Raw genomic sequence first — 14,806 nt, forward strand, 5'->3', positions numbered from 1 at the left:
TTTTTAAAAGGTACTCTTTTCACAAAAATATCATTTGGGTCTTTCTGTGGGCAAACGGTATTGCAAAAATTATACTGATAAACAGGCTATCCACCCCCTTCAGAAGAAGGTGCCATGAAATGTCTCCTCCCCACCTAAGTTTCTATTTTGGGCACTTTTGTATATCTTAGATTGGCATAGACTGTTTCACTTGAAGAGGACTCCCTTTACCACAAATACAAACTTTATCATTTCTCACTAAAACTCTGTGAAAAAGTCCATGAGAAAACAGGGCCAGGGTCAGCCTTTTGCTGACCTATAATTTTTAAGTTAAATACCTAAGTAACTTTTAAAATTTTCAACCTCAGGCATTAATAGATGTCCTTTCAATTTACTGCATTAATACGTTTTTAAAAATAACTATGGGTTATTTTGGGTTTTTCCCCTCTCCACACTATATATATAAAATCTCTTTATCTGTTCTCCAAGGTGATCTTCTTTAACTAATGTTGACAGTTTTGCCTAATTTACAGGAAATCCCTTTAACTCATCTACTATTAATACCGGGATGTCAAACTCCATAGCTTTAATTTTTCTGACTAGCGAAATACCAAAACAACTCAGGAGAATCAATATACCTGTATAACTCCTAACAGGCAGCAAAAAAGGCAAACAACCAGAAATGTTCAATGGGTTTGTGGGTCTGGAAAGCCTCTAAACATCTATTTGAAATTTCCTGGGTTATTATTAAAGGTTCAGAGCAGCAAAAGCTGCCATGTGTATATACATCTGAATCTAGAATAAACCCAGCTCAAGGAGATAACTTGATGGATTTTCTCCGTAACAAAGCCAGATTCTAGAGGCCTTTGAAATAATGGTTTTGATGAAACACACGTTAAAAGTAATAGTTCAGTCCGAATATTACCAGTTCAAATTATTCAATATCTAAAATATTCAAAAACAATTTCATAAAACATTACTGATTTTAACTATTTTTCCAGCATTTCAACACACTTTCTACAGAGAGAGAAAACGAAAATGAAAACAAAACATGAGGTAAAATATTTTCATTGAATATTAAAAAATGCCAGGATTGAAGTGGGAATGTGGCAAAAGAGGGCTGTGGAGGGTGCGGAGCTCAGACACTAAGAGCGTAAGAGTTCTGATGAATGAAACTAGTAGTGAGAAGAAGCCTAAAGGGACACATTAGCAGAGTTAAATACAGCAAAGCAGCATGGCAACTGCTTTAAAGCACCTGAAGAGGATCCCGGAAAGGGGCACGCACTGCAGCACACCACCACACTGGAAGGAAAGCATCCTCTCAAACAGAACAGATAGACTCTCGATTTTAAGTGAAGCTGAGAAGGCTTCCACTCGCCACAATATAGAACTAGTTCTTTCTGGGGTTACCAGTGACCTCTGTGTCACAAAATCTAACAGATAATTCCAAGCCCCTGGTTCACCTGACCTCTAAGCGGCATTCAACACAGGTATGTGAAGCATACCTGACAATTTCTACCTGTGGTTTCTATGACCCTACACACCCCTCACTGTCCTTCTCCATCTCTAGCTGATCCTGTGCTTCCTTTAACAGCCATCTCTTCCACACTCCTTAAACACTGTAATTTTTGTAAGAGTTCCCGTTTACTTCTTATCCACATCTACTTGCTGGGCATCTGATCCACTACCTTGACTCTCAAAAGGCTGGTGAGTGACTCAAACATTAATTTCCTGGAATGTCTGGCTAACACTCGACAGGCATCTCAAACACACATGCAAAAATGAACTCATGTCTTCTCAACTCGCCACTGTTTCCCATCAGTGGCACCATGTACCTTTCTAGCTCATGCTGGAAGCCATAATTTTCCTCTCATCCTAGATCTAATCACTTGAGTTCTGTCGATCCCATGTCCAAACATATCCTCCTCTCTCCACCATCACTGCTGCCACATTAGTTGATACCCCCAGTGCCCTTCAAGCAGACCTACTTTACTGCAACAGCCACTCCAGGTCAGTGAAGAACTAACCAGAATGGGTTTGAATGCTTCTCAGGACTTAACATCATTCCAAAGGGCCAGGATCGTCAGGCCTAGACCTTGTCCACCCTTGCTCTGTACTATTCTATCTATGTCTTTATTAATTACACTGAACACATTCTTGATATCTCAACCTCAATGTTGATTCCTCAAAGAAGGCTCTCCTAGTTTCCTGGCCCAGTTACTTCTCACTCATTACTCTTTTTAACTATTTGTTGAATTCATTTTGCTCTCCTCACTAAACTGTAAGCTCAATGAGTGCTGTGGAAATACCTGTCAGGTTACTCTTTCTCTATTACAATGCCCAATAAAGAGTACATCTTCCAGATGAATTTGTTAAATAAATGAGAAAATGGCAAAATAGGGCAGAGTGAAAATCTTGAAAATTACCAAAGGTTTAAAAAACTGCAAAGATCATTTTCACATACTGGAGCACTAAGGAAAGGAAAGCTGCGGGCTTTGGTAACTTAACATGGATTTAAGAAACAATGATTTGACATGAAGTTCTTTTTGTCACAATTTACCTGAAAAATCATCTTTCTTAGTAAAAGAGAAAAATATTCCTGGCCAGTTAGTTATTTATATTATTTACATGATATATATGATATCATGGTTTCTATTTAATTCACTCAATTTTGAAAAAACAAGTAGGAAAAGAAAAAAGTCATATCCAGTTATGTCATTGTGAACCATCACTCACATGGTGCAAACTAGCTGATTTGTCACAGCACAAACATGTCAATTTGTCAATTCATTCATTTGTGAATGAACTTGCCCTAAATGCCTATGTTTATAACCCAATAAAGGGCAATATCAGAATGGACACTTTTTAACATTTCTTTCCTTTTCTAAATAGTACTTTATTGTCAGGAAACTAAATTGATAATTCTAAAATTTAATAGGGATTAATAAGGATTAACATCCTTAGCTAAAAAGTAGTGCAAGTTTTCTTAAGAATCCATACAATACCTGAGCTACATAAAAGGCTCACACCTACCAAATATACCAATTGTTCTAGTATCGCTCATCTTTTAATTCAGTAAAAGGATTGAATGAATGCAGAGTGATAGAGTCCTTCAGGACCCTGATTTATTAAACTGGTTATCAATAATAAGTATTTTCAATTAGAAGAATAAAGGCTAATTAAAGGCCTAATTCACTCCAGACATACCATGTCGGAAACATCATATACTTTACCTCCCTTCCTTAACATGAACTTATTAGGTAATTTATATCCCACTTCATTTATGAGGAAAGATTCAAGAGATTAAGTAACTTGCCTAAAACCATCCAATCCAGGAGCCATCAAACTTCTGTAAATGGCCAGATATTTACTAATTCAGGCTTTGCACAACTACAGAGTTGTAACTAAACTCTGACATTGGAGGGCAATATGTAAACAAATGGGTCTAGTTGTATTCCAATAACAGTGTTATTTACAAAACTTGGCAGTGAGCTGGATTTGGCCCAAGCTATAGTGTTCCAACCAGCCAAGGGAGTAACTGGGGTTCAAACTCAGGCCTTCCTGAGCACATGCCCATGACCTTTTTCTCCAGCATCCTCTGCCTGTAAGTACAAGGCAAGGCACGAGATTTCAAAGTAGAGGGCCCAAGTAAACAGGGAACTATGCCTGCCCTAGGAAACTCACAGTTTAGGAAGGGAGAAGACAGATGTGTACTTAACCATACTATGAAGAAGAAAATGATAAAGGGTATAATCAAGTCCCCATTTCCTCATTTCTTTTTTTTTTATGAAATTTATTGACAAATTGGTTTCCATACAACACCCAGTGCTCATCCCAAAAGGTGCCCTCCTCAATACCCATCACCCGCCCTCTCCTCCCTCCCACCCCCCATCAACCCTCAGTTTGTTCTCAGTTTTTAACAGTCTCTTATGCCCCATTTCCTCATTTCTACAAATGACTAAGAATTCATATTTTAACTAATACCCTCGAAAGAACACCTATCATAAAAAATTGAACTACAGTAGCATGTATCAAATAACAATTTGTATTCCCACTTGTTTCATTAATCTAGAAAATAAAGCTTCTCACTGCTATAACATCATTAAATTTATCTCCACTCCTTCCTTTGAAAAATGATACCATTTTAGGAAAAAACAACATTTCAGGTAGTCTGGGCTACATGAATCCAACTTAACTGAGAGGAACAACAGTAACACTAGAGAGCCAGGCCATATCCTGAGGTTTAATAAGGTGCAGACAGTCAGGGTTCAAATCACAGTTCTGTCATTTACTAGTGGTATGACCTTGCCTCAGATATCTTATCTGTAAAAGGGTGGGAAAAATGCTACTTCCCTAAATGAGTTAATAAATGTAAAGCATTCCACAAACACACAATAAATACAAGAACAGTAGTTACATATGTGAAAAGTTAATTGTGCTTCTAGACAACTTATACATAACATTGCCAGTGAATTATCTGGGTACAGTGGTTTAGCAGGGAACAAAATATAGATCTGTCATTAATAATTCTCATGAGGTGCAAAATGCAAGAAGTAGAACTGGAGAGAAAAGAAAACTCTCCAGGAACCTCAAATCCAGGCAGCTATGCTCTAAAGCAAGGAAAGATCTTCTATAGTTCTAAAAGCTGTCAACTCAGTTATGAAAAGCCAACAGAAGCTAGAGTTTCCACAGTGCTCAGAGAACAGACATGCTGAAGGGAAAATCCCAATCCTATCCTCAAAACATCTCAAAATAGAGTAGACTGAATCAAACTAAAGTTAAAACAAAGCTCAAACCCAGCTCAACCTACAAATCAGACTGACTTACTACTACTGTAGAAAACTGACAGACAAAGGCCATGTCCTTTATGGAAATAATATTAATATCAGTTGCTACAGACAAAATATCCAGCACATAATCAATAAAAGCACATGGTACACTAAAAAAAACAAGAAGATGATTTACAATCAAGAAAGGAAAGAATCAATAAAATCAGACACAAAAAATGAACAAGATACTGGAATGATCAGATGGAGAGTTTCATACTGGTATGTTCAAAATGCTAAAGGAGCTAATGAAAAAGACAACATATGTGAAGAGAGAAATATTTTAGCAAAGTCATAGAAACTATTTTAAAAAGTGTAAATGGTAGAAATAAAAAAATGACATCAATAATGTTGAATTCAATAGATTTCCAAACAGACTGGAATTGTGAGAGTAAAACTTAAATGGCTTTAAAGACTTGAATAGGAAATAGAAGGAATAATAACAGTTAGGAGGAGGAATAGAGATCTAAAGGAAAATAACCTGTTCCATTTCTGTATAAGTGGAGACTGAGAAGGAGAGGAAAGAGAGAGTAGATGACAAGAAATACTGGAAGAGAAAACGGTAGAAAACTTTCCAAAAGTGGTAAAAAAAAAAAAAAGGTGAACCCACAGATTCAAGATGCCCAGCAAATCCCAAGAGATAAATATAAAAAAAACACATCTAAATATACAGTAGTCAAAATTGTGATAACCAAATATAAAGAACATATTCTTAGAAGCACAAGAAAAAAGACATATTCAGTAAACTCTATGAATTACATTTGATATCTGACCAGAAAAGTGGCAATGGAACAATATCTATAAAATACTAAAAAAAAAAAAAAAAAAAAAAAAAAAGCTGGCAATCTGGAATTTATTTCCAAGGAAATATCCTTTGAAAATTAAGATAAAATAAAAAATAAAAAATAGAGACAAAAAATTTGAAAGAATGAAGGAAAATGACACCAGCCTGAACCACAGATTGGCACAAAAGAATGAAGAACACCAAAAAAGAATAAATATATGGGTAAATATAAAATTAATGTTTTGTATTTTCAAAACACAAAGATACAAAGAGAGAGAGACAGAGACTATAAGTTTCATAAGAAGACTTGACTGTTTCAAACAAAAATAACAATGTTGTAGAGTTTAATGTATGTAATGGCAAATGTAAGATAAGATCATAAAGGGAAAGAGGTTTAATGAAATCACACTACTGTAAAGTTCTTACATTGCTCATAAAGTAGGGTGATATTACTGGAAGTTGGGTTGTGATAATTTTGAAGTGAAAATTATGATTTTCAGTCACCACCCATAACAAAGGTCACAAAAAATTCCCAGATATTAAATTCTAAGGGCTAATATGCTCACAATCAAAACTCAAAAGCCATGCAAGAAAACATGATTCCATGATCAGAATAAATAAAATGTAGAATTAGATAGATAGATATATAATAATCATAGGCACAAGGTATAAAATAAGTACTTTAGCATGTTTTAAAATTTAATGCGGGTATTAGAAATGTAAGTAAGAGACTATAAATAAATGACAAATTAGATTTTTAAAAACAATATAAAAATTCTATAACCAAAAAATATAGTTAAAAAACTTGAAGAATGTTAAATAGATCACTCTTAGTAACAGAAAATTAGAAAAAACAAAGAGCTAAATAACCAAAAATCAATACCACAAACTATTCAACAATGTATTCAACTGAATACTGAAATGTGTCTGTGTGTGTGTGTATGTGTGTGTGTGTGTATGTGTGAGAGAGAGAGAGAGAGAGAGAGAGAGAGAGAGACAGAGCCAAAGAGAGAGTATCCATCTCTGAATCATAAAAATAAATTACAATTGATTTACTAATCTAAACTCAAAAACAAAACAGACATATAAAAGTATTAAAATGAATTGTAGGCAAATATATTGATGTATTTAGAACAAATATGACTCCTTAATATAACATTTAAAAGACAAAAGGCATATTGGAAAGATTAGTAAATTCTGACTATATCAACATTTTAACATTCTGAAGGATAAATAACATACTAATAAATAAATTAACCTAAGATGATAAGACAAAAAATATTTCCAATATAAAACAAAGACTGCTATCCAGAAAGTATTTTGTAAAAACCCACACTTTTGAAAAATAGACAAAAGATTCAAAGACTCTTCACTGACAATAAACACAGAAAGATACCCAACTTCAAGAATAAAGGGTGAAAAATGAAATGATGATATATAACTTCAGATTTTTACATCAGAAAACATATGGGTTGGGGGGTATATAAGATTTTATGGTGGATTTGGAGAGGAATTTGGCATTATCAATCAAAATTTTAAATGCACATGAAGTATGAATCAGCAATTCAACTTCTTAGAATCTATCTTAGATAAACATTTATATCTGTGCAGCATGAAGAATGTACAATCATCTATTTCTGTTTATAACTGAGAAAACAATTACTTCTGGGAGGAACTGGCCTTGTCAATTGCTTACATTTTACTTGTAATGCTTAGATTTTTAAAATAAGAATAGAATCAAGATTGAAATTTAAAGTATCAATGAAAAAGGTCTGGTAAATCCATAAATATTGAGTGACTAAGAATGACACAATGAAATGAAAACACGAAGGTACATTAAACTGTGATACCATTTGGGTTCCCCAAGAGAAGTAAGCCATTACATTAATGTATGTATAGAAAAGATCTGAAAGCTCAACCGACAAAACAGTATGAGTAGTTTTGTTTAAAAAAGAGTTCAGAATTCGAGAATGTTGGGAATGGGAAACTTTCCTAACAATGTTTAGTACTCTCACACCAAAAAAAGAAAAGCCACCCAAAGCAATCTATATACTCAATGCAATCCCCATCAAAATAACACCAGCATTCTTCACAAAGCTAGAACAAACAATCCTAAAATTTGTATGGAACCACAAAAGACCTTGAATAGCCAAAGCAATGTTGATAAAGAATACCAAAGCTGGAGGCATCACAATTCTAGACTTCAAGCTGTATTACAAAGCTATAATCATCAAGATAGTACGGTACTGGCACAAGAACAGACACATAGATCAGTGGAATAGAACAGAGAACCCAGAAACGGACACCCAAATATATGCCAAACTAATATCTGACAAAGCAGGAAAGAATATCCAATGGAAAAAGGACAGTATCTTCAGCAAATGATATTGGGAAAACTGGACAGCGACATGCAGAAGAATGAACCTGAACCACTTTCTACACCATACACAATACTAAACTCAAAATGGATGAAAGACCTTGAAACATAAGACAGGAACGAATCGAAATCCTAAAAGAGAAAACAGGAAACAACTTCTTTGACCTCAGCCATAGCTACTTCTTTCTACACGTGTTTCTGGAGGCAAGAGAAACAAAAGCAAACATGAACTATTGGGACCTCACCAAGATAAAAAGCTCCTGCACAGAGAAGGAAACAATCAGCAAAACTAAAAGACAACTGACAGAATGGGAGAAGATGTTTGCACATGACATCAGATAAAGGGTTAGAATCCAAAATCTATGAAGAATTTAGCCAACTCAACACCCAAAAAACAAATAATCCAGTGAGGAAATGGGCAAAAGACACAATGAGATACCAACTCACGCCTGTCAGAATGGCTAAAATTAACAACTCAGGAAACAACATATGTTGACAAGGATGAGGAGAAAGGGGAAGACTTCTGCACTGGTGCAAACTGGTGCAGCCACTGTGGAAAACAGCAATGAGCTTCCTCAAAAAATGAAAAACTGGGCTACCCTATGACCCAAGCTACCCTATGACCCAGCAATTGTACTCCTATTTATACAAAGGATACAAAAATGCTAATTTGAAGGGGTACAATGTTTATAGCGTGACTAATCAACAACAGACAAATTATGGAAAGAGCAAAAATGTCCATCGACTGATGAATGAATAAAGAAGATGTGGTATAGGGGTGCCTGGGTGTCCAACTCTGGCTGACAGTGCAGAGCCTGCTTTGGGTTCTGTCTCCCTCTCTCTCTCTCTGCCTCCCCCCACCCCTCAGGTGCTCTCTCCCTCTCTCTTGCTGTCTCTCTCTCTCTCTCAAAAATAAACATTTAAAAAAAAAGACGTGATATAGTATTATACAATGGAATATTACTCAGTGATCTAAAAGAATGAAATCTTGTCATTTGCAACAATGTGGATAGAACTGGAATGTATTATGCTAAGTAAAGTTAGTCAAAGAAAGACAAATACCATATGATTTCATTCATATGTGGAATTAAAGAAACAAAACAGATGAACACATGGGAAGGGAAGGAAAAATGAGATAAAAACAGAGAGGGAGGTAAACCATTAGAGACTCTTAAATACAGAGAACAAACTGAGGGTTGCTGGAGGGGATGTGGTTGGGGGGTTGGACTAGGTGGGTGATGGGCATTAAGGAGGGCATTTGTTGTGATGAGCACTGGGTGTTGAATGTAAGTGATGAATCACTAAATTCTACTCCTGAAACCATTACACTATATGTTAACTAACCTGGATTTAAATAAAATAAAAAAATAATCACAATAATTAAAAAAAGAGAAAACCCACAGACAAGGAAATTTAACCTTTTTCCTATTAAACATGTGCAATTTAAAATTATTGTAACTGTGGAGGTGTATCCTATTTTTTTTTTTTTTTACTTAAATGAAAATTTTAACTGAACACTATGATTTCTTCTACAGTCTTTCAGTATATTGAAACTTCTTTCCAGTCTAACCTCTGGAAGTACCCAGAGTACAAAATAAATAAATAAAATTCAGTATTCAGGGCTCATTGCCAGCCTTGTTTTATCTCATGTTTAATGAGCATGCCTTTTCCAGGAACAACAACACCCAATATAAAATGACTCACTATTATAAAGATTTAGATATATTGCTAGTGAACCAATGTATCCTAAAACAAAACAAATACTAAAATGTCTGTCACAACATGATTAATCTATAAGACAGCTCTAATTCCTGTCTTTCAAGTACAGCATCAAAAGAGCCATTCTGTTATACTTATCCCCCCACCCCAGGGCAGCTAAAAGCTGAATGAAAAAGTACAAATTCAGATCATATACTGAACATTGCACCTCTCTTGCTTGGATCCCTTTCCCTCACCTAACAGCATTCACAAAAATCCCCTTCTAGCATTACCAAGTATTTTTTAAATTTGGTTTTATAAAAAATCACCACTGCAATGAACAGCAAGTATACCCATTTACTACATGGAATGGTTTCTTAATAGCTCAGTTATTAAACTATGAAAAAGAGTGTTTATAATCAAAGTGCTGACACAACATTAACAATAATGGTGAGAAGGACATTGTTATAATACAGCTGTCACAGTTGTTCATTATTTGTGGTAGAGGGAAATCACATTCCAATGGCTCTTCTATAAAACATCAGTTAAAGAAATGCCAATACCAACATTCTCAAGCTGCCTCATAAGAAGCTTTCATTTTAGCTGACATATCTATAAGTGCCACTAAAGCCAATTTTCAATGCTATAGAAAAACTACAAAATTGAAGTACCTCCCTACACCCTTATTTATCTGACATGTTCATAACAGAAATGCAAAACCATAAAATAGGGTTGCCTGAGCTGGGAAAACAAAGAGTAATTAATCACATTAACGGAAAGCTAGTTTACAAAGTGCTGATCAACAAAACATGGAAGAACCATTTCCGGAGATGTGGCTCATTTATCAGAGCTGAGAAGAGGATGGGATCTCACAAAAGGATTGGGCATGAATTCTAAGTGATTAAGGAAATTACATGACTGGTTTTCTGCTGGTATCTTCTGAATGGAAATTCCACAGGCTCGTGAATTTCACACTAGTAAGTGAATTCTCCAATTTAAATGCCCACATTGATTTTGTACCATAAGTGAAAACATATATTCATTCAACAAATATTGGTTAATTGTCATGTTCTAAGCACTGGGCAACAGCAGTGAATGATAAAGATCCCACCCTCAATGAACTTACCTTCTGCTGGGACAGCAGACAAACTAAATCAGGACATTATTTAGATGGTAGAGGATGTTAAGTGCTATGAGAGCAGGCCATGGAATTATCAAAGGGAAGGTGATGCCAGAAAATTTTGGCCTTTTCTAATAGGAAAGGTGATCAGAAATTTAAAAGGGGGAATAACTGACAAGGCTTCACAGGCCATGAAAAAAGGCAACAACTTTATTCTGAGATGGCAAGGCACTGTAAGGTTTGAGTACAGCAAGGACATCATCTGAATTACATTTTAATTGGGTCATCCCAATAGCTGTGTTGACAGCAGACAATAAAGGTTCAAGAGCAGAAGTAAGAAATGTTAAGTGAAATAAGTCAGTTGGAGAAAGATAAATACCATATGATTTCACTCTATGTGGAATTTAAGAAATGAAACAAATTAACAAAGTGGGGGAAAAAAAGGGACACAAACCAAGAAAAAGACTTTTAACTATAAAGAACAAATTGTTGGTTACCAGAGGGATGGGTGAAATAGGTTGTGGGTATTAAGGAGGGCCCTGTAGTGGTGAGCACTGGGTGTTGTATGGAAATGTTGAATCACTATATTGTACACCTGAAACTAATACTATACTGGATGTAAACTAACTGGAATTGAAATAAAAAACTTTTTTAAAAAAGGTTAGAAACAAAAAGAGAACTTAGTAGGTTACTGCCATAATCCAGGAAAGAGGTAATGAGTAGATCAGTCTGGGTAATACGAGCAGAGGCAATTAAGAAGTGGTGAGAATTCCAGATTCATTTTAAAAGTAGCCAAGATAGGATTTACTGTTAGACAAATATGGGTATGAGAAGAAGAAAAGCACCACAACTTACCCTAGAGATTTCAGCAGCTGGAAAGCCTAGAAATAAGAAGCCTGTGGGAGAAGAAGATCTGGAATTCAGTGTGGGACATGGTGAACTTGAGCTACCTATCAGGCATGTGAGAGGAGACACTGGTCATGAAGTTGGCCATACAGCTCTGCACCTAGGGGAGAGGCTGAGTGGACACAGACATACATAGACCATCAATGACTAGCTGCTGTTTAAAACCATCAAAGCTATGACACGGATGAGATGACCAAATGGTCTGGTGGAGAGAAGAGGCCTGTGTTTTGAGTTCTGCGGAAGGAAAAGAAGTGACTGGTAAAGGAAGAAGAAAAGCAGGAGTATCCACTGTCCTGGGAGCCAAAGGAAAACAGTGCTTCAAACGGGAGGCAGGCCAACTGATAGCACTAAAAGACCCGAAGTTTCTACAAAAACGTGGGCAAAGCCTGTGACTGGAATAAGTTTAAGAGAGAAGCGGGGAAGAATGGGAGAGAGTGAATAAAAGACAAATCTTTTAAGGAGTGTTACTATACATAGAGACATGGAGAAAGAGGGTGGGAGCTGGTGGGGAAGAAGGATCAAGAGAAGGTTCTTGGTTTATTTGAAAATGGGAGAAATAACAGCTTGTTTGGGTGATAATGAGAATTACCTAGACAGGGAACCCTGCTGGTATGGGAAAGAAAGGGATGAATTATTGGAACTATGGTCATGTGTATAAGAGAGCAAGTAGTGTAGGTAGGACCAGAGATACTGTAGATATGATGCAGGTGGAAACTTGGAGATCTCCACTGATGGCTTCTTGTTGCTCAGTAAAATATAAAGTGTGTTTGCAAGGTAAGAGTAAGGATGGGAGAGAAGATGGGAAGTTTCAGGTGACAGAGGTATGAAACAGTCAAGCCAGAGAGTGGTAAAGGGAATGTGTGATGGGACTGCAGCATGAATTACTGGCACCATGAGGACACATCAATAGTTACAAACTGAAAGCAAAAGCACTCTGCATGCTGGGTGTTTCTCCACAGCCATATTTAGCTGCAGGGGTGCAGGTGCAGAGCAGATAGATAACAGGTTTTACCAGGGTTGAGTTCTATCTTGGGAGAATAACAAAGTTAGCAAGCTGGAGAGCTGAAAGTGTGTGCAAGGACACACAGTAGCAAAAAAGATAAGTAAGGACAAGAGGGGAGGGAGAGACTGAAAAGCGGGGAACATTACTAAATCCCATGTCACAGGGAGGTAAAGGATTGCTGGATTCCAGGCACTAGAGAGTGTGGGCTTGTAACACAGAAGAAGGCAGTCTGAGGAAGATGCCTCAGATTGGGAGAAGACACTGGAAACGGACATATCTTGTGGAATGCCAAATGGTGAAGAGTGAAAACAAATGAACGACTCTTTCTAAAGGCTGTCATTCTACTGAATGCTGTATTAGTTCTTTATTACTGCAATAACAAATTACCTCAAACTTAATGACTTCAAATAACACAAATTTATACAGTTCAGTAGGTCAGAAGTCCAAAATGGGTCTACTGGCCTAGAATCAAGGTGTCCACAGGGTCATTCATATCTGGAGGCTCTCGGGTAGAAGGCATTTCTTTGCCGTGTCCAGCTTTTATGGGTGGACTGCTCCCATGGCTCATGGCCCTCCTCCATCTGCAAAGCACATCAAGTGCCTCTCATTTCACTTCACTCTGACCTCCTCTTCTGCCTCTTCCACAGTTAAGGACCCCTGTGACTCCACCAGGTGCACCCGGATACCATCAGGTCAGCTGATTAGCAACCTTAATTCTATCTGCTACCATAATTCCACTTTTTATGCAACATGACAAACACACCCATAGGTTCCAGGGATTTAGACAAGGAAACCTGGGAGTGGGAGTGCATTTACCACATTGTCTCATACAACCATGTGTATGAAGGGAATATAACAGAAGAATAGAAAGTCATATATACTCTGTTTCAAATTCATTTCCCCCCTGGATTCATCTTTCTAATAGCATTGCTTATACCAAAATAAAAATTAATTTGAGATTGACAGAACACCTATCTGGTAGCAGGCCAGATACATACTCAATGGCAACAAACACCTCTATAATTTAAAATTGGTCAGAAGTCATCTACATGAAACTTAATGCATTTACATAATCGTATTTCCAGGAACCTGAGCAAAGTACTTCAAGCTGAACTTACTTTCCCCCCTCCACTCTTCCTAGGGATCCCCTTCCTCATTGCTAAGGAGATGTGCCTTGTAGCCCAGTGACCTCTGGGCATGCACATCCTGGTATGTAGTACAGTATGCTATGCTCCCCATAATGTCAGTCATTATTCTTCCTGACTTTACTTCTGCTCTCTGGTTGAAGCACTTAAGATTAATGAAGCATTTGTTCTCAATCAAGAAGCTATTTATGAATATAGTTCCACTTACAATAAGCTATGTAGACTTTCTTTCTCTCATTACCAAGTGGAGGGAGGGAGAAGAATGATGTTTATTGAAAGGAAGAAGAAAGTACAAAAAAAATGATTTTCGACTTTTTAGCCTGTAAGAAGGTCCCTAACAGGAAGGCCTCCACATCATAGTTATGCTGTCAGGATAACTGATATCCTCAAATGTGCTGTTCTGTTTGGTTAAAGTAACATAATAATTATCACCCTGGCCTTTGTGAGCCAAGGGTTAAGGCCGCAGCTGTTTAGAATAATCTGCCTCTTCAGGAGGCAAGAGGTCATTGTGAACCCGAATATATTCCCTCAAATGGGAGCATGTGGTTCTGTCTAGTGTCTTAAAGGGACACCTCAATGGAGAGGAGCAGTTACAGAAGCAACTACTTGTCTACAAATAGCCAGTGCTCACTTGTAAATGCCCTGCCTTTAACAAGAATGGAGCCTTTCTTTTTTCTTACCAGTTTTACTGTATATGAGGATCAAAGTCAGCCTTTTAGGCTGACAGCCTCCCATCACCTGGTCTTAACAGTGTCTCATGGAATAAAAAAATACAGCATAAAACACATCACAGGGAGCAGCAGCGCCACCATGACCTCTCAAGGCCATAAGCCAATCTGATCTAAAAATCAATGTCTCTGATCTACAAAGCCACTTCAGAGCTCTTCGTAAAAGAAAAATGTCAATGCTGTTGTCAGTTGGGAAATTGGATTCAGGAGATTATCCAGTTCTGGGGAAGGTCCTATGGG

At 36.9% G+C, this 14,806-nt stretch overlaps 1 protein-coding gene across 14 annotated transcripts in view; it reads right to left on the reverse strand.

Moving 5' to 3' along the window:
* The window catches only part of KDM4C (lysine demethylase 4C), a 444,753-nt gene that overhangs the window by 127,757 nt on the left and 302,190 nt on the right, over nucleotides 1–14,806 (reverse strand). The window lies entirely within an intron of this gene.

This window comes from Prionailurus viverrinus, chromosome D4, assembly GCF_022837055.1.
Source record: "Prionailurus viverrinus isolate Anna chromosome D4, UM_Priviv_1.0, whole genome shotgun sequence".
Lineage (NCBI taxonomy): Eukaryota > Metazoa > Chordata > Mammalia > Carnivora > Felidae > Prionailurus > Prionailurus viverrinus.